The sequence below is a fragment of the Chiloscyllium plagiosum genome, chromosome 5, assembly GCF_004010195.1.
Source record: "Chiloscyllium plagiosum isolate BGI_BamShark_2017 chromosome 5, ASM401019v2, whole genome shotgun sequence".
Lineage (NCBI taxonomy): Eukaryota > Metazoa > Chordata > Chondrichthyes > Orectolobiformes > Hemiscylliidae > Chiloscyllium > Chiloscyllium plagiosum.
Window position 1 is genome coordinate 93,918,546 of NC_057714.1, and position 19,999 is coordinate 93,938,544.

The following is a 19,999-nucleotide window of genomic DNA, read 5'->3' on the forward strand; positions in this document are numbered from 1 at the left end:
GTGATGGGGAGGGGAGTGCAGTGGGGGTGATGGGGAGGGGAGAGCAGTTGAGGGACAGGGCAGGGACAGCTGAGCGGGTGTTAGGGTGACGCTGTGGGTGAAGTGTAGGAGATGCAGAATGCTGTGAGCAGCTGAGTTACTTCTGAAGCCACGACTACAACAGGATGAAGGAGTCCCTCTTTTGCCAAACTCTGTTGTCCTGCAGTTCAATATTTGCAGCACTTTAATAATGAACCATGTTCTTAACCATTTCTAAAGCAAGATAGAAGAAATTGAGCAATATTGTATTATTTGACAAATTTGAACATCATCATATTTGTTAGTGAGATAAACTGAGCTGAATTTTGCCAGCCTCTGAACAATGTGATGATTGGTAAGACACTTTGGAATGTAGGGCAAGATGTGAAAAATGCGATGTTGACAAAAGAAATGTTCAACTTTACCCTCAAATCTACAGCAGTGGAATGAGAATCTCGCTCGTGAGTGGTAGGAGGTCTATTGCATACATTTACATCTCATGAGTAATTAATGTCACCTAATTTACATGCAATTAACCCTTCCTGCATCAGAAACTAGACAGTGACAAATCCTGACTTGACAGTCTGCCCAGTACCTGGTAGCCACAAGATGCTTCCATGCCCCCAGTCCCCATAAGTCACTTCCACAACATCCCCCCCATTGCGTTGGACCCTGCCAACTGCCCTCAGCTGTTAGTGAGCAAATCCAGCACTGTCTGTGGCCCAGCTCTCTGACTGACCGGCAAGGTCTGTTTCTGTGCAGTACATCTCTATGACTGGTGTGACTGAAGAGTGAGCAGACCCCTGACTGATGTCTGTCCAGCTCTAATCCCCTGATTGGTCGCGCTAGACCTACAGCATTGACCAAGACCCACTCCCTGGACTCCCAATAATTCATTATCCTGACCATCCCACACAGTGGTGTCTAAGCACCTGGACTGAGATCAGACACTGCCCTGGCTGACTGTGACATTACCCACTGATGACAGTCCCTATAGACTTGACTGTGTGGGACTCCCTTAGATATTGAAATTTGGTTGAAACATAGCTAGTGTGTTTTCTGCCTCAGCTACTGGTTCAGGTTGTAAGTATGACATCGTCATAGCACAGTGCCATACAGTAACATGTCCACCCCCTTGACTAAACACTGCTGACAATCATGAAAGGCTAGGTGAAAGTGAGGACTGCAGATGCTGGAGATCAGTGTCAAGATTAGAGTGTTGCTAGAAAAGCACAGCAGGTCAGGCAGCATCTGAGGAGCAGGAAAATCGATGTTTTGGGCAAAAGCCCTTTATCAGGAATAAGACAGGGAGCCTCCGGGGTGGAGAGATAAATAGGAGGGGTGTGGAGCTGGGGAAAAGGTAGCTAAGAGTGCAATAGGTGGATGGAGGTGGGGATGAAGATGATAGGTCGGAGAGGAGGGTGGAGTGGATGGGTGAGAAGGATGATTGGCAGGTCCTGAGAATGGTACTGAGCTGACAGGTTGGAACTGGGGGAAGGTGGAAGGAGGGGAAATGAGAAAACTGATGAAGCACTACTCTAATCATGAAAAGCTGCCTGGCTTTGTATCTGTGCTACATAGCAAGGCAAAACTGAATGACTGCGAACCTTTAAGTTCTGAATGAGGCGACAAAATGCAAAAAGGGCAGGTAAGACAGAGATGCTTTGAATATCCAAGTCAGACTGAAGCAAGTGAGTGCTAAGAGAACAAACAGCCCCGAGGTGTTCCCTGCCTGAAGATTAAGATGTGTGCCTGTCCCGTGTGTAAAATAGCCTTTCCGCAGACCCATAACGAAAGGTATAGGTCCACTCTACACTGCAGTTTTGAGGTGGATTGTTGTCTTCTAAGTGGATCAGAGATGAGGTAAGAGGATGCATTGAAGCTGGTGTGTGTCAAACGCCAACCTCCATGGACAGGGTTTCAGATCATAGAATCCCTACATTGTGGAAGCAGGTCACTTAGCACATCTAGTCCACACCAACCTTCTGAAGAGCATCCCACCCTCCTATCCTATCACTTCCCATGACTAATGCACTTTGCACCTCTTATGGCTAATCCACCTAGCTTGCACATCCCTGAACACTATGGACAATTTAGCACAGCCAATTCACCTAATCTGCTCATCTTTGGACTATGGGAGGAAACATGAGCACTGGGAGAAAAACCACGTAGACACCGGGAGAATGAGTAAACTTCACCCGGTTAGTCAGCTCAGGCTGGGATTGAGCCCGGATCCCTGGAATTGTGAGGGAGCAGTGCTAACCACTGAGCCACGATTACTGTCCATTGAACACATCCTGAGATGTTGGGGACTGCTGTCAGAGACAGAGGTCCAGAGTAGAAATCAGTGAACAGCGAGCTGCACAGAGATCAGTCAGGGGCCTGCTTATTCATCAGTTAGAGCAGTTCTTCCATGTCCAGTTAGAAAGTTTGATACAGACAGTCCTGGTCTGCTCAATAAAAGCCAAGGAGAGTTGTCAGGGTTCACCACAGTGATAGGAATGTGTTTTGCAACTACCAGGCACCCATGTAGACTTTTGTGTTAGTGACGAAATCATCACTGGTCACTACCACTCTGGCTTCAACCGGGTGACAATGCAACACAATAGTTGTACAAAATGTTTCCTCAGACTTTTTAAAAAGACAGTCTTTTTAAAAGTAAGCGTTTGTCCTGTAGAAAATGAGTTTGTGGAATTAGTAAGGCAGCTAAAGCAAAGGCAGGTGAATTGGGCCTTGAATAGTTTGGGTCGGACGTCACTACAGAAGATCCAAGAACCAACCTGGAAATAGCTGTAAATCAGGAAGTGAAAGGGAGGAAGGAACTCAAGAAAATTACAACGAACAGGAAAGTAGTCCTGAGGAAGTTGTTGAAACTGCGAGTTGACAAGTTTCTAGGTCCTGATGGATTTCATCTTAAGGGCTTAAAATAAATAACTAGTGAGATAATTGATACATTGGCTTTAATTTCCCAAAACTCATTTGATTTGTGGAAGGTTCCTTTGGATTGTAAAATAGCCAAACCAACTCCTTTATTCAAAGAGGAAAAAAAAAACAGAAAGCAGGAAACTTTAGCTTCCGGACTCACAGGCCACAATCAGTGAAGATTGGGGACAATATTTCATCCTTACCAACACTCAACACTGGAGCCCCCCAGGGATGCATACTCAGCCCCCTATTGTACTCACTGTATACCCATGACTGCATCGCTAAATACCAGACTAATGCCATTTACAAGTTCGCTGATGACACCATCATAGTTGGTCAAATCGCAGATAGCAGCAAAACAGATACAGACGGGAGGTGGAAGACCTGGAAAAATGGTGCACTCAGAACAACCAAGGAACATATTATTGACTTTCGGCGGGATGTTACTCATGCCTCCCTACACATTAACAGCACAGAGGTAGAATGAGTGGAGAGTGTCAAACTCCTGGGAGTGGCCATCCACAACAAGCTTTCTTGGAATCTTCATGTGGACGCACTGGTTACAAAGGCCCAACAACATATCTTCTTCCTCAGGCAGCTGAGGAAGTTTGGCTTGCCAACTTTTATAAGTGCGCCATTGAGAGCATTCTGTTTGGGTATATCACTACCTGGTATAGCAACTGTACCATTCAAGATCGGAGATGGTTACAGAGAGTGGTGAACTCGGCCTGGACAATCACAAGGCCAACCTCCCATCTACAGAATCTATCTACCAGGTCCGCTGTCAAGGAAAGGCCGCCAGCATTCTTAAAGATCCATCCCACCCTGGCAATGTTTTTCTACAACCTCTACCATCGGGGAGAAGGTACAGAAGGCTGAATACACGTGCCAGCCGATTTCATAACAGGTTCTACCCTACTGTTGTTAGAATACTGAATGGACTCACAAATGTTTAATATTCGTCTGTGAATATGTTTTTGCTTTTGCCACTGTTTACCTATTATTTACTGATATATGCTACTTAACTTTGTGATCCGCCTGTATTGCCTGCAAGACAAAGCTTTTCACTGTGCCTCAGTACATGTGACAATAAATTCAATTTGAATTGCTGAAAGCAATAGTATGTTGGCCTTCATAGTGAGACGATTCGAGTGCAGGAGCAGAGATGAAGTATTGTGTGCAGTTTTGGTCTCTGAGGAAGGATGTCCTGGCTACAGAGGGAGTGCAGCAAAAGATTTCAGACTGATTCCTGGGATGACAGGATTGACGCATGAAGAGAGATTGGATAGATGGGAATAAATTCGCTGGAATTTAGAAGAATTGTGTGGGGTGGGGGGGTGGGGGAGCAGTTTCATAGACCCTAAAAATTATCACAGAACTAAATAAGGTAAAAACAGAAGGATGGTCAGGGAGTTGTGAAACAATTATCAGAGTCTAAGGATACAGAGTAGCTCCTTTATAGCTGAGATGTGGGGAAATTTCTTCACCTGGAGTGTGTGAAATTACCTGCCACAGAAAGAAATTGAGGCCAAAACATTGAATGCTTTCAAAAAGGCGTTAGATATAATTCCAGCGCAAAAGGGGTCAAAGGTTAAAGGGAGAAAGCAGCAACAAGGTATTGAGTTGGACGATCAAACTGAATGGCAGAGCACACTTGAAGGGCTGAATGGCCTACTCCTACTTTCTATGATTCTATGAAACTACGGGCCAATTAGCTTAACATCTGTCATAGAGAAAATGTTGGAGGTTACCATTAAAGACATTATATTAGGACACTTGGGTAAGTTCAAACGAATCAAACGGAGACAACATTTTTTTCAAGGGAAATCATGTTTACTCATTTATTGGAGTTATTTAAAGAATCATAGAATACCTATAGTGTGGAAGCAGGCCATTTGGAACATCGAGTTCACACATCCTTTGATGAGTATCCATCCAGACCGGCCCTATCTTTGCATTTTCCATGACTAATCCACCTAGACTGCACACCATGAGCTGTTTAGCATGGCCAATCCATCTATCCTGTATATCTTTGGACTGCGGGAGGAAACCAGAGTCTTTTTCATTCTGACAGGATGCATTGAGAAGTGTGTCACTGGGGTTGGCATTGGGGCTTCTACTCTTTACAATTTACCTGGAGCCTGGCATGATGCCTATATCCTTCAGAGTTCTCATGTACCTGCTTCATTTCATGGACCACATGTCTTAAAAAGACCAGGAGGCAAAGACTTCTCTCTACAAACATGACTGATGCCTCCGCTATTCAACCGCCCCCCCACGAGACTGAGGTCAAGCATATGCAACTCTTTCTTCCAACAGGGCCATCATGAAGCAGACAATAGGCCTCCTGAAGATGAGGTTTTGATGGTTGGATTGGTCTGTGGGGGCCTTGCAGTTTGCTGCAGACAAGCGTGTGACATATCATCCTAGCATACCATGGAACAGGTAAAGGCAGGATGTGATTGATGTTGCAGAACTGAGCCAACAGCAGCAATCTTCTGAGGAGGAAGATGAGGACATTGAACAGGAGGAACATCATGATGGAGCACGGCAAAATCAGGCACAGTAATCCAGACAGGACTGAATTCATACCTAGTTCCAATTGATGTGAGGACTCCAAGGTTTCAAGGTAACAACCTGGAAATCCTAGATGTCCTGGGGTCTACTTATACTGCTTATGAGCACACAATAGCACAATCACGGTACCACAAAACACGGTGTGTATATGAAGAACATAAAATTCTGTGAGAAAATGTGTTAGGCCTCATGAAGGTACACCTCCCATGAACTAGTGTCAGAATTGACACGAGTTGAATTTTGACAAAATTCAGCTCCATTACTCCCACACTGACTTTCACACTGGCCATTCACTACATTCAAGAATAGAGTGTGGTAAGGCTTAAAATGTTCTTTTTTCTGCTTTCTTCACTGATTACTTAACAGTTGTCGATGAGGACAATATTGTAAAAGTAGGTCAGTAATATCACATCTCCATTTTGATGGAAGTGGACTGCTATGAAATTAGATACTCACTCCTGCCCTGTTTGACCCACATTGGCTCTTCATCTGGTGAAGGCTAGTCTTTAAATTAATTCAAGATCTTTCCTGATCTCTGAACCACCAATCAGACCCTCCTTCCTCACATCTCAGCTTCCAATTTTAATGATTTGGAGATACCGGTGTTGGACTGGGGTGTACAAAGTTAAAAATCATACAAAACCAGGTTATAGTCCAACAGGTTTAATTGGAAGCACACTAGCTTTCGGAGCGACGACAATCACCTGATGAAGGAGCATCGCTCCGAAAGCTAGTGTGCTTCCAATTAAACCTGTGATTGTGTGATTTCCAATTTTAATGACTTCCTTCGGCTCTACAACCATCCAACTTGTGTGTGCGAACCCAATTCTGCCCGCATGCACATCCTGGAATTTCCTCTCTAAACCTGTCCCCTTTCGACTGTCTCTCTTTCTTTAAATCAGCCCTTAACACCTGCTGGATCAAACCATTGTTACCTCTTTTTGTGTTTGGAAGACAAATTTGATTTGTTGGCACCCTTGTGAAGCATGATGGAATGTTAAGCTACGTTGAAGATACCAAATAAATGCGAGTTGTTGTTGTACTGACTATATCCACTTACTGAAAAATGTGTTGCTGGAAAAGCGCAGCAGGTCAGGCAGCATCCAAGGAGCAGGCATAAGCCCTTCTTCAGGAATTCCTGAAGAAGGGCTTATGCCCGAAACGTCGATTCTCCTGCTCCTTGGATGCTGCCTGACCTGCTGTGCTTTTCCAGCAACACATTTTTCAGCTCTGATCTCCAGCATCTGCAGTCCTCACTTTCTCCTATATCCACTTACTGTTGGTATACACAATCATACAGTGTATTGTGCCCTTGTTCTGGATTCATCCATCAAACGAAGCATCCTATCCATGTCCACTTTGTCAAGATTTATTCAGGATCCTGAGCATCGGAGGCTGAGGGGTGACCTTATAGAGGTTTACAAAATTATGAGGGGCATGGAGAGGATAAATAGCAAAGTCTTTTCCCTGGGGTCGGGGAATCCAGAACTAGAGGGCATAGGTTTAGGGTGAGAAGGGAAAGATATAAAAGAGACCTAAGGGGCAACTTTTTCACGCAGAGGGTGGTACGTGTATGGAATAAGCTGCCAGAGGATGTGGTGGAGGCTGGTACAATTGCAACATTTAAGAGGCATTTGGATGGGTATATGAATAGGAAGGGTTTGGAGGGATATGGGCCGGGTGCTAGCAGGTGGGACTAGATTGGGTTGGGATATCTGGTCGGCATGGACAGGTTGGACTGAAGGGTCTGTTTCCATGCTGTACATCTCTATGACTCTATGACTGTAAGTCAGCCCTCACTCTTTTAAACTTCTATAGAAGGAAGCTCAGATCGTCCAACCTTTCTCACAAGGTGGCCAGACATCAACCTAGCAAATCTTCTCCAAACATCTCCAATACGCTTACATTCATGTTTAAAGAGAGAGACCAAAATTGCACATGGATTTTAGGATAAAGTCTCACTAATGCCCTGTATAGCTGAAACAACCCATCCTTATTTTTATCTTCAAACAAGACAATGAGGTAGTCATCCTGTAAAATATGAAAGAAAGAACAAAATAATTTTACAAAGCTCCTTTTATTCTGCAATTTGTTCAGGTCATAATTGGTACAAAACATGTTTCACACATACTCTGCTATGCTTTTTGGACTAACATTGACAGCACAGTACAAGAGCAACAAAACTAAAATGCACCTTAGAAAATAGAAAAGCCAGTGAGGGTGATAATTCTTTTTCTGAAGTTGGGATTTTATGGATTTACTGCTGACTCCAGATCTATCATGCTATCCCCACTTGAAGCTGCAGTTTAATTATGAATGACCTGACCTCTGGAGACACAACATCTCCAAAAGCCCAAATTTTCATGGGTTTCACGAGCAGCCACTGAATATTTAATTAAAGCTGGATTCCGTCTCTTGCACCGATGGGGATTGCTGATTTCCAAGATTAGTCCTGGCCACTGTAGGGATGAAAAATTAAAACAGAAGAATAGCACATGGAAGTCATGTGTATTTTTTTTCAAAAACTACTTCCCTGCGGCAGTGACCTAAGACACAAAAGGCATTTTCATAATCATGGCAAGAAATTCGCAATTGACAAGCGGATAAAATCCAATTCAGTGATCACTCCAGACATACCCAAAACTGGATAATCAAATCCATAAATTGCTAATGTTCCAGTTCTGACATTTATGAGTCAGAAAAACCTGCTGAAAATTGTAAACTACAGAAGGCATTTTATGGATTTTTGTTTTCACAAGTAGTCCCTGATCAATGTGATTTTTATGGGCTGATGGTGGGAGTATGTTTATTTTGGAAGAATTTATTGGTTTTCGTTTGACTATTGTCGATGCTGCAGAGGTTGGCTGAAAAGAAACCAGTTTAATTCAGCTTCCAGGGGCACTTATGATAAAATGGCTCAGCCAAGCACGTTATCCAGAGCTGTGTCTTTAACTTGAGACATTGGAATGCAATGATTTTTCTGGTTGATAAAAAGGAAAGCAATACCATTTTGAAATAATCCGTGTTTGTACAGCTTTCCACTGATGATTGGATGACAGCATTCCTCAGCTAACTGGACAATTAAGAGCACTCTGGTTTCAATTCTTTGGACAGAATCTTACAAGGGACTGAGCAAGTTGAATTATTGCTAGATGTGCGGCAGAATCGACCAACAGGGAGGGCAAAGCCTATTCCAACATCTCGTTCCATCTTTTAAGCTTTTAATAAGCATTGTGGCGAGATTCTTGCTAGGCAGTGGTGAGAGGCCCATTGATGGGATCAACACTTGTACAATGTCTTCTGTACGGCACAACTTGACTCATTAACATTTAGCTTCCTATCCTCCTAAACTCATCAACTCAGCTAGATGTCAAGAAAGCCAGAGAGACGTCTGCTCAATGCTTGCTCCAAAGGAACTTCCAGTTAGATACCAGGCACCAGCATCTCGGGGCATGGTCCATGGGCACTGGGCACACACACCCCACATCAATGGACATTGGCTTCCAGCATGTGCCAGTTTCTAAGAACCCTCATGGCACATACTTCAATACTGCACCATGATCTGTACCAGAAATTAGCATTACAATACTGCAGCATTTACACTGTGCACTTAGGGGCATGTATGTGGTTCATGCACTGGACCAGACTGCATCTCCAGGCTGTAAACTTGCTCTCTTAGTGTACATTCACTCTAAGCCTACCTCTATGCTCACAGTCTCCTGTCTTATATTGTCTTACCTTGCCATTTCAAATAGACACAATGGAAGGAAATTTGTCATGACCATCAGCAAGCCTCAGTCACATCAAGAGAACTAGCATTCAGTTATGGTGTCCCAGCATAATAAGTCAAGGGCAGCCTCCAATGGCAGTTTAGAGGTTTAGAAACAGCTAGTCAGGCAGTCAGGGTGGTCAGAGTCAGAATGTTCTCCTCATAAGGGTCGAGGAGCTGAATATGAAGCAGCCCACCATCTGTCTTGACTCCTACTGTCCTATTGTGGGCTTTTTGCCTCCTGGAATGGGAGAATCTATTAAGGATGGTGTGACAGACAATGAAAGATGTGGCAGAACTGTTAATTTTGGCCCAGGTGGGGAGCTGCTCAAAGCATTTCAGAAGCACAGAGGGCATGCAGGGATATTGGCATTGGGGTTGGGATGGGAGAGAGTAGTTGCAGACATCAGTGAGCATGGCACACCTTCATGAGAGGCAGGTACCAGATGTGGAATACGTATAAGGTGTCAAAGAGAAGATGGTGGCAATTAAACTGGCAGGATTGAGAAGATCTTAGATCTTCTTCCTACAGTGTTGGCAATTCATCCGCCTTCAAACCAGGCTGGCATGGTCTGATGTTGAGGCCTCCACTGTTTATCCTGGGGGCAGAGGGTGTGCTGTTTCTTCACCACCATCCAGCAGGATCTCCAAGTTCCTGCTGCTGCAATCCCCCTCCCTGCCATGTCCTGGGCAAGTATCAGGAACCATGCAAGGCAACTCCAGACTGATAGTGTTTGTTCAGGTGCTCAATCGCCCCTTAAAAAATGTTTTCAGCACAAGGGTAACCAATGAATTCCATCATATCCACTGAGTAGTGAGATGGGGCCAGGACCGGACATGAGGGACACCATAGTGGTCAGTAGTTAATGAAGTGGGCTTGTGGTAAGATAAATTGAGAAAGCTCACCAGGACTTGTAGCAGGAATCCCTCTAAAAATCTCATCACAACCTGGACATAGCCAAAATAAATGTAAGATTCAGCCCTTTGTCTCACTGAGTTAGATGATGACAACAGAAGAAATCCCTGTTATTCCTATGTTCCTCCTGCCCTTAACCCTCTGCATGGTAGAGGTGGCAGGTTTGAAAGGTACTGTTGGAGGAGCATTCATTATCTCTATTGACAAATCAACACAATTTGGCAATTTTTACTCTGTGATTAAGAGGTCTCAAGGAAAAAGGAAGTGGTTGGTTGTCCATGAAAGATTGGGAAAAGAGATTAGTTGCTTGGACACAATCGAGGGAGTCTTACTGGGTAGTTTACATTTCAATCATAACTCAAGGAGACCTGACTGTGACAATTTCTGCCTGAAGTACAGTAGTCCATCTTCCTATATCTTTTTGATGATTAAGAAGAAAATCTACCATATGCATGTCCATAAAGAATTATTGAATGCCTATAGTGTGGAAGAAGGCCATTCGGCCCTTCGAGTTCACACTTATCCTTTGAAGAACATCCCATCCAGACACACCACCTACCCTATCCTTTAACCCTGCATTTCCCATGACTAATCTATCTAGCCTACACACCGTGACACCATGGTAATTTAGCATGGCCAATCCATCTAACCTGCACATCTTTGGATTATAGGAGGAAACCCACATAGACACAGACACAGACAGAATGTGCAAAATCCACACTGATAGTTGCTTGAGGGTAGACCTGAACCTGGGTCCTTGGTGCTGTGAGGCAGCAGTGCTAACCACTGAGCCACTGTGCCATTCCATGGAGCAGTGTGAAGAAGTCCAGGATAGTGTTGAACAGTGAAATCAGATGATGGCATGGTCCAATTTAGGAAGTGCCATTTTCATATGCTGGGATATGTATAAACTGGGTAAGGGCTATGCAATAAACAAGATGCAGGAGAGATAAGCATGGCTGCTGCAATGGTGTGGAAAATCCCACAGCACGTATTTTCACGAAAATCAAGAAGAGAACAGTTTTGTCCATATCTTGAAAAGAAATACCAAAATCTGGGTGTGATAACCCCTACAAGCCCCATGGGGAATCACTAATTCATCTGCTTGTGAAGCTCATTGAGAATGAGTTCCTTTGATAACAGGCAATGACCTGCCCAGCTGGAAACCATCCCTTGAGCCTTTTACAAAGCAAATTCAGGGACGGATTCGCAGAACTGTCTATCCAGGTTGGGATTCACCTATGTACACTATGAGTAATGGCTCTATTTTGGTGTTCCTTTCCAGTCAGGTTTCCTGCGTTATTACACTGGGTGATACAACACAATCAAGAGTTGTCATAGAAAATGCATGAAAAGAATTGAGCCCCTATTTCAAAGATTATCTTTTAATATCTGCTTAAATCCAGAATATAATCGCAGTGAGATGGGGAAATCCACAGCTCTCTTGGTTCACCTTACTGTGGCCAAAAAGTGCCATTGCTCAGAAACACCTTCATCACGTCATGATGGACCTGTACAAGCTTCAAACAATTTCAGCACCTGAGAAGGCCATTCAACTTGACGTGTTTGTGACATCTATCTACAAGAGCTATTGAGCTAGTCCTAATTGCACCAACGTTTCTTCTTATCCAATTTTATTTCAAAAGCACGCTGCAGTCAGAACTGAAGAAGCCAAATGACAAAGGCCAAAATCTAGGTTGCTCAAATAATTTTTAAAGCAATATTTGAGAGATTTTCGGATCCAGGGAATTCTAGGTGCTTTCTCAATTCCCTTTGCTAGGTCTTATAGGGTCATGGTCATAGAGATGTACAGCATGTAAACAAACCCATCTGCAGTTTTAAGACTGCATCATATGCATATCTGCACAACAGTGATGATAGTTTTGCCATCCTTAGTTAAGAAAAGATATATTTATATGATAGGCAGTTCTAGCAAGTCTCAAATGATTGATTATTGTTATAAAGGTTTTATTCCAAGAGGAAAGGTAAGACTGATTGGACTTGTATACACTCGCATTCAGAAAAGTGAGAGGTAATCTTACTGAAACAAATGAAGCCCTGAGCAGACTTGACAAAGTGGCTGTAGAGCAGATGTTTCACTTTGTCAGAGAGTTTAGACCAAGGGGACACAGTCTCTAAAAATATCTCCCATTTAAAACAGAGATATGTTTTTTTTTAACTCTTAGAGGATTATTAGTCTGTGGAAATCTCTTCCTCACAGAATAGTGGAGGCCGGATCATTGATTATTTTTAAGGCTGAGCTGAATAAATTTGTTTCTTTCATGAATGTGGATGCTGCTTGCTCAGCCAGTATTTATTGCTACGAGGCAACCATATTGTTGTGCATCCGGAGTCACATGTAGGCCAGACAAGTTAGGATGGCAGATTTCCTTCCCTAAAGGACTTTAGTAAACCAGATTTTTTTAAAACAAATATTAAATGGTTACATGGTTGCCATTAAGCTAGAGTTTTGCTCAAGATTTTAGTTGATTTCAAATGGCACCACCTGACATAATGGAATTTGAACCCCCATCACCAGAACAGATTGAGTATCTGGATTACAAGTCCAATGGCATTACCAATACATCACTGCTGCCTCGAGATTGATTGACAGGGATGACAAAGTTTATTGGGGGGTCGACAGGAAAGTAGAATTGAAGTCACAATCAGATCAGACGTTAGCTTATCAAATGGCAGAACAAACACAAGGGACCAAATGGCCAAATTCATATGTTAATGTTATATGTTCATATGACCTCGCCCATAAAATTGAGTGAAGTTAGGTACAGTGGACTTTGAGTGTTATGTCCTTGTCTAGTAAGTTGTTCTGATGGGGGAAGAACCAATGGAATGGCATACACAGAGTTCCAGTCTTGTTGTTTCATATCTATTTGTGTCACGATTTTAATTGTAGAATTACTCTGGGATTATTTAGCTGATTGTTGGACCCAATTCAAAAATTCATAGATCAATTCAATATAGAAGTGGCGTGACAACCGATGGAAAGTTCAGTCATAAACTTCCAACACATCATTCAAAGTTTAAAGGGTGATCTTATATAAATTGTTAAATAACTCAATTCAATTACACCAACAATCTTTCTGTGTCCCCTAATCAGGCATCATCTTGTGAAATCCGTACATCCACTTCAAGAAGGTGCTATCATCTCAAAGAATCTGAAATTATACGTTTCATTCATGCAAATTAAGTGCTCAACAATAGGATTAAAGGGAGTACCTGTCAAAGAGAAATTCAGTTGATGAAAGGAACCTGCCAATGAAAGTGAAAACAATAACAACCCGTTCATGTAGTTCTCATCACTCATTCAATGTCACTGCCAAATCTAACAGCATATAGAATGAAATCAACACAAATTAAAATAAGTACACAATGCAGTGTATAACCCAAGCTACCTAGTTGTAAATGGCACATGTCAGAAATGTGCAGCAGAATGCAAGAAAAGTGGCTCTTTAGATCGAGAACCATTTTCAATAATTGTTAAAAAAAATGGCATGTGCAGTCAGAATATTTGCTGGTTAATCAGGATGCATATAATTACACTTGCTAAACTCTGTACAGTCAATAACTATTTGCAATAGTCTGTAAACTGAAAGATCTTTGCCACATTCATAATACAGCTCTCTGTCATCTTACACAACGATTTCCTGTAATTTTGTGAAGATAAGCATTATAGGAAATACAAAATGTACAGATCTAATAGCATTTTTTATGAAGATTCTTAATTCTTGGAACAAACTCATAAATTGTAATTCTTAAAATTTATTTTTGGCACAGAATACGATATTAGCCTCTAAGGGAAAAGTACAATTTAGCTTTAATACACTTTATAGTGACAGGTTTAATTAATTAATAAGGCCTTAAATATATGACATCGCATTTGTGTGGTATGCTGTCCAAATCAATGCAATACCATACAATAAAAGGGATAACTCAACTCAATTATTTTTATTGAACATTTTACCTGACAGCTTGCAACAACAATGAAGAAGCCAATATCTGAGAAAGATATTTTACAATCCTTCAGTCATAACCATGTCTTCTCACAGGCATCTGCATTATCAAATTGAGATCCATTCTCCTGAGACTGGGGGAAGGGAAATGATCTTATAGTGTCACAACATCACCGTCTTCACATTAGAAACTGAATGACCTTGAGTTTTATCTTAGACTTATGAAACATCAGGTGAAAGGTCATCCAGTAAAATAAAAACTGAGTCTCTGGCAACAAGGAACCATATTACTCTTGAGACAGGTTTGGTATATTCATTCCAAATTTGTTGTGGTACTAGACCAAGATCTATCTTGCCTCTAGCTTATTTTCCCTTTACCAATCACTCCCCATACTTTACTTTGAGCACCAACAGCTGGATATAATGCTTTTATTTTGGAATTTAAAAGTCTACCGATAATTGGGGATAATTACATTGTCAATGACATAATTTAGACTACTTCTGGTGCAAGCAAACTCTCTAAATATTGCATATCATGAGGTAAATACATAAAACTGTCAACTTTACTGTCAGACTATATCAACATCACAATACTGGTCAATACTGGGAGTTAAGGGTTATGAACCTTGCAACAAATCAACTTCATACTTAGGGGTGGCACCAAAAGAGCAAATGCTGGAAAATCTCAGCAGGTCTGGCAGCATCTGTAAGGAGAGAAAAGGGCTGACGTTTTGCGTCTAACTGACCCTTTGTCAAAGCTAAAAAAAGGGAGAAATAGGGAGGTATTTATACTAGGCTGAGAGAAGGCAGGTCACAGCTCCAGAAGCAAAGGTAGCAGTAAAGAGGTGATAATGACAGTGCATGGAGAGATTGTAGGGGGATTAGGAGCTGTGAATGACCAAGGCTGAAGCCAGTGCTATGTGACAAAATATGTGGGGGATGGGGGGAATGAGTGAAGGAAAGGCAAAATGGAAAACAGGGGTGAAGGGTAGCAAAGGGGGACAAGGAGAGGAAAAAGGTGATGAGGGAGTGGGGAGCGAGAGAAAGAGAGACAATCAAGAAATAAGAGGTACAGAACAGTGAATGGAATATATTTAAAAAGATAAATAAAATAAATGAAATAAAATTACAGAGCAGAATGAAAACAGAGGGGTCGAGATGGGATAATCATCTGAAGTTGTTGAATTCAATGTTGAGACCGGGCAGGCTGTAACGTGCCTAGTCGGAAGATGAGATGCTGTTCCTCCAGTTTGTGTTGAGCTTCACTGGAACATTGCAGCAGGCCCAGGACAGACATGTGGGCATGGAAGCAGGATTGTGTGTTGAAGTGGCAAGCCACGGGATGGTCCAGGACCTGATTGCGTACAGACCGAAGGTGCTCAGCAAAGCGATCACCCAGTCAGAGTTTTGTCTCTCCGATATAGAGGAGACCACATTGGGAGCAACGAATGTAATAGACCAAATTGAAAGAGGTACAAGTGAAACGCTGCTTCATGTGAAATGAGTGTTTGGGGCCTTGGATGGTGAGCAGAGGTAAAGGGATAGGTGTTGCACCTTCTGCGATTGCATGGAAAGGTGCCGTGTGTGATGGGAGAGAAATGAGTGTTTGGGGCCTTGGATGGTGAGCATGGAAGAAGTAAAGGGATAGGTGTTGCACCTTCTGCGATTGCATGGAAAGGTGCCGTGTGTGATGGGAGAGATGTTAGGTTTAGATTAGATTACTTACAGTGTGGAAACAGGCCCAACAAGTCCACACTGCCCTGCCGAAGCGCAACCCACCCATACCCCTTCATGTACCTCTTACCCACGGGGAGAACGTGCAAACTCCACACAGTCAGTCGCCTGAGGTGGGAATTGAACCCGGGTCTCTGGCGCTGTGAGGCAGCAGTACTAACCACTGTGCCACCGTGCCGCCCGTGTGATGGGAAGGTGCAGTGTATGATGGGGGAGGTGTTAGGTGCGATGGGAAGGTGCCATGTGTGATGGGAGAGGTGTTAGGTGTGATGGAGGAGTGGACTAGGTTGTCCCGGAGGGAATCTTTGAGGAGAAAGTGAGGTCTGCAGATGCTGGAGATCGGAGCTGGAAATGTGTTGCTGGAAAAGCGCAGCAGGTCAGGCAGCATCCAGGGAACAGGAGAATCGACGTTTCGGGCATAAGCCTGAAGTAGGTTCCTGAAGAAGGGCTTATGCCCGAAACGTCGATTCTCCTGTTCCCTGGATGCTGCCTGACCTGCTGCGCTTTTCCAGCAACACATTTCCTGTCCCGGAGGGAACGAAATCTGTGGAATCTGAGCATCAAGCAATCGTCTCCAGCACTGTGACTGATCTCATTTCCTCCTGATGCCTCCCTCCCACAGCTTCCAACCTCATAGTCTCCCAACCCCAGACAGCCCGGTTCTACCTACTCCCCAAAATCCACATGAAGGACTGTCCCGGCTGGCCCATTGTATCAGCATGCTCCTGCCTCACTGAACTTATTTCCTCCTACCTTGACTCCATCCTTACTCCTCTGGTTCACTCCCTCCCCACCTACATCCGGGATTCCTCTGATGCCCATTGACAGCTTTCAATTCACAAGCCCTAACCACCTTCTATTCACCATGGATGTGCAATCTCTTTACACCTCCATCCCCCACCAAGACAGCTTGAAAGCTTTTCGCTTCTTTCTCGAAAAGAGGCCCGAACGATCTCCATCCACCACCACTCTCCTGCGCCTGGCTGAACTTATTCTCTCTCTCAACAACTTCTCCTTCAACTCATCCCATTTTCTCCAAATCAAAGGTGTAGCAATGGGTACCCACATGGGTCCTAGCTATGCCTGCCTTTTCATGGAATATGTGGAACATTTCTTGTTCCAGGCCTACTCGGGTCCCCTCCCACAACTGCTTTATCGGTAAATCAATCATTATTTTGGTGCGGCTTCATGCTCTCGTCCTGACCTGGAAAAATTCATAAACTTCGCTTCCAGTTTCCATCCCTCCATCACCTTCACATGGACCATCTCCGACACTTGCCTTCCTTTCTTTGACCTTTCTGTCTCCATTTCCGGCAATAGTCTATCCACTAATATCCATTACAAGCTCACTGACTCCCACAGCTATCTGGACTACAGCCCTTCTCACCTTCCATCCTGTAAGGACTCTATCCCTTTCTCTCAGCTCCTTCGCCTCTGCCGCATTTTTTCCGATGAGGCCACTTTCCAAAGTGGTGCTCTCAATATGTGCTCCTTCTTCTCCAACCGTGGCTTCCCACCTACAGTTGTTGACAGGACCACTATACACATCTTCCCTTCCCTCCCCCTGTCTGCATTCTGCAGAGATCGTTCCCTCTGGGACAACATAGTCCACTCCCCCTTCACACCTAAAACCTCTCCCATCACATACGGCACCTTCCCATGCAATAGCAGAAGGTGCAACACCTGCCCCTTTATCTCTTCCATGCTCACCATCCAAGGCCCCAAACACTCATTTCAGATTAAGCAGCGTTTCACTTGTACGTCTTTCAATTTGGTCTATTGCATTTGTTGCTATACCTATTTCTCCCTTTTTTTTAGCTTTGACAAAGGGTCAGTTAGACTCGAAACGTCAGCCCTTTTCTCTCCTTACAGATGCTGCCAGACCTGTTGAGATTTTCCAGCATTTTCTCTTTTGGTTTCAGACTCCAGCATCCGCAGTAATTTGCTTTTACTTAAGGGTGGCAGTTGGAGAGGAAACAATTCTTTAGACTTTTTTCCCCAAGGAAATGTTGTTTTAATGTTCTTTATACAGGATGCTGTAGCCAAAATGAAATTCCAAAAATGTGGGTGTACTAATTGATGGCTTTGTAGGAAAATAAGTGACATGCATGTTCTACATCAATCCTCACACAACAATGTTTCTGGTATTTTCTTCAAATGGATCTCTTTGATGCTGTTGATACTACTGTCTTTCCAACCCGTTTTTACAAGAGCATTCTTTCACTCGCTTCACTGTTTGTTGGTGGCCGGGATTTCCTAATGGGCAGCAATCACATCAGACTTCTGCAAGTGAATCTTTCATGTGATCTTTGTCGTGCATTCATGGTCCAGTCTGCCTTCACCTGCCACTCTCTTGGAAGCAACTGTTTTTTTTAAAGCAAGCTCTTTCAATATGCAATTACTGAATTGCACGTGGAACTTGAGTCCAGAACTTCTGGATCAGAGGTAGGGACACTATCATTGCACCACAATAGTTTTTCTGGAGCACATGATGTTTGTTTAAACAAACTAGCCAATTAATTGCGACACTGTCAACAGAACAGGTAATTCACAATCACTGCTACTGAATTTACCACTGCCCTGTTCCTCGCCTGCCTCATAACCATAGATTATCTCATTCAAAGGAGCTGAACATTATCTTCAAATCTTCAACAGTGATGTTATTCACACTTTCCAATACTACATTGTTAGTGATCTTGTCCTCCACTTAGTGCAAAGTAAAATATGAAATGACATTTTTTGAAACTATCTGGCTGTTGGACACACTCTGTAGAACACCCCTGTTTTGCATCCTGTATAAGGCTTGATAAGAATGCTCCATTTATCAATCAATAGTTTCTTAACAACCACGATACTGTACTGATTTCAAACATTGAAACTTACAGAATACTGGGAGGCTTGGATGCAGTGGATGTGGATGTGGAAAGATGGTTCCACGAGCAGGACAGACAAGGATCTGAGGGCACAGACTCAGAGTGAAGGGACGACTCTTTAGAACTGAGTTGAGGAGGAATTACTTCAGCCAGAGGATAGTGCATCAGTAGAACTCATTGCTGCAGAAGGCTGTAAGTCAAAGATGGAGGATGGGAAAAATTTCTGGCTATAAGAGCTGCTCCTTTTTTTTTGAGGTATTTTAGGTGTTGGAGGTGATTTCCTCGAATTCCAGGAGCAGCAATTACTGTTTTATATGCTGTTGCATTGTTTTGGAACTTTGGGAAAAAAGTCAAAACAACAGCAGTTTAAAAGGGAGAAGAGCAGATAAAGGAAGCACTTGGTGAGGACAGTGCAGGTGAGAGAGAGAGAGAGAGAGAACCTGTACAGTTACTGCCTTTGCTGTTTGAAATCGTGTATCGCTGGACATCAGAGTGCGTCTGGGAAAATTAACAAACAGTGAAATTCACAACTAATCTTAGAGGAACTGTTGGGTGAAGTTCACAGCACAGAATCAGATAAGTTAATTGTTGTTTTAAGTCTGTCCAAGAGAAAGGCTGAATTAGTGAGTACAGTGGATTCTTTCTTGATTATATGTTTCTGGAGATAATTCTCTTGAATAAAATTAAAATATAAGCCATAGCTAATAATTTAACCTGGGGCAGTATTTTGTAGAGGAATAAGACGGTGTTATTTTCTGGGTCTGTAGATTGTGAAGGAGCAAAAGTGGCCTTTGCAGTGATATGTATTTCTTGTCAGGTGTGGGAGTTTAAAGAGAGTTTAAGGGTTACTGCGGATTATATCTGCCATAAATGCTGTTGGATACGAATCTTATCAGATCAATTGGATCGGTTGGAGAGACAGATAGAAGCGATGAGGAATTTGCAACAGCAACAGTATGTGATGGATGGCAGTTATAGGAAGGGGGCAATGTCTCAGATACAGTCACATAGATGGGTTAACTCCAGGAAGGGTGATAGAGGTCAGCACCGAGGGCAGGAGTCTTTTATGGATATACCCATTTCAAACAGGTATGCTGTTTTGGAAAATGTAGGGGTGATGGATTCTCAGGGGAACGTAGCACGAACAGCCAAGTTTCTGGTATTGAGACTGGCTCTAATGCAACAAGGGGTACGTTGGCTTCCAAGAGATCAATTG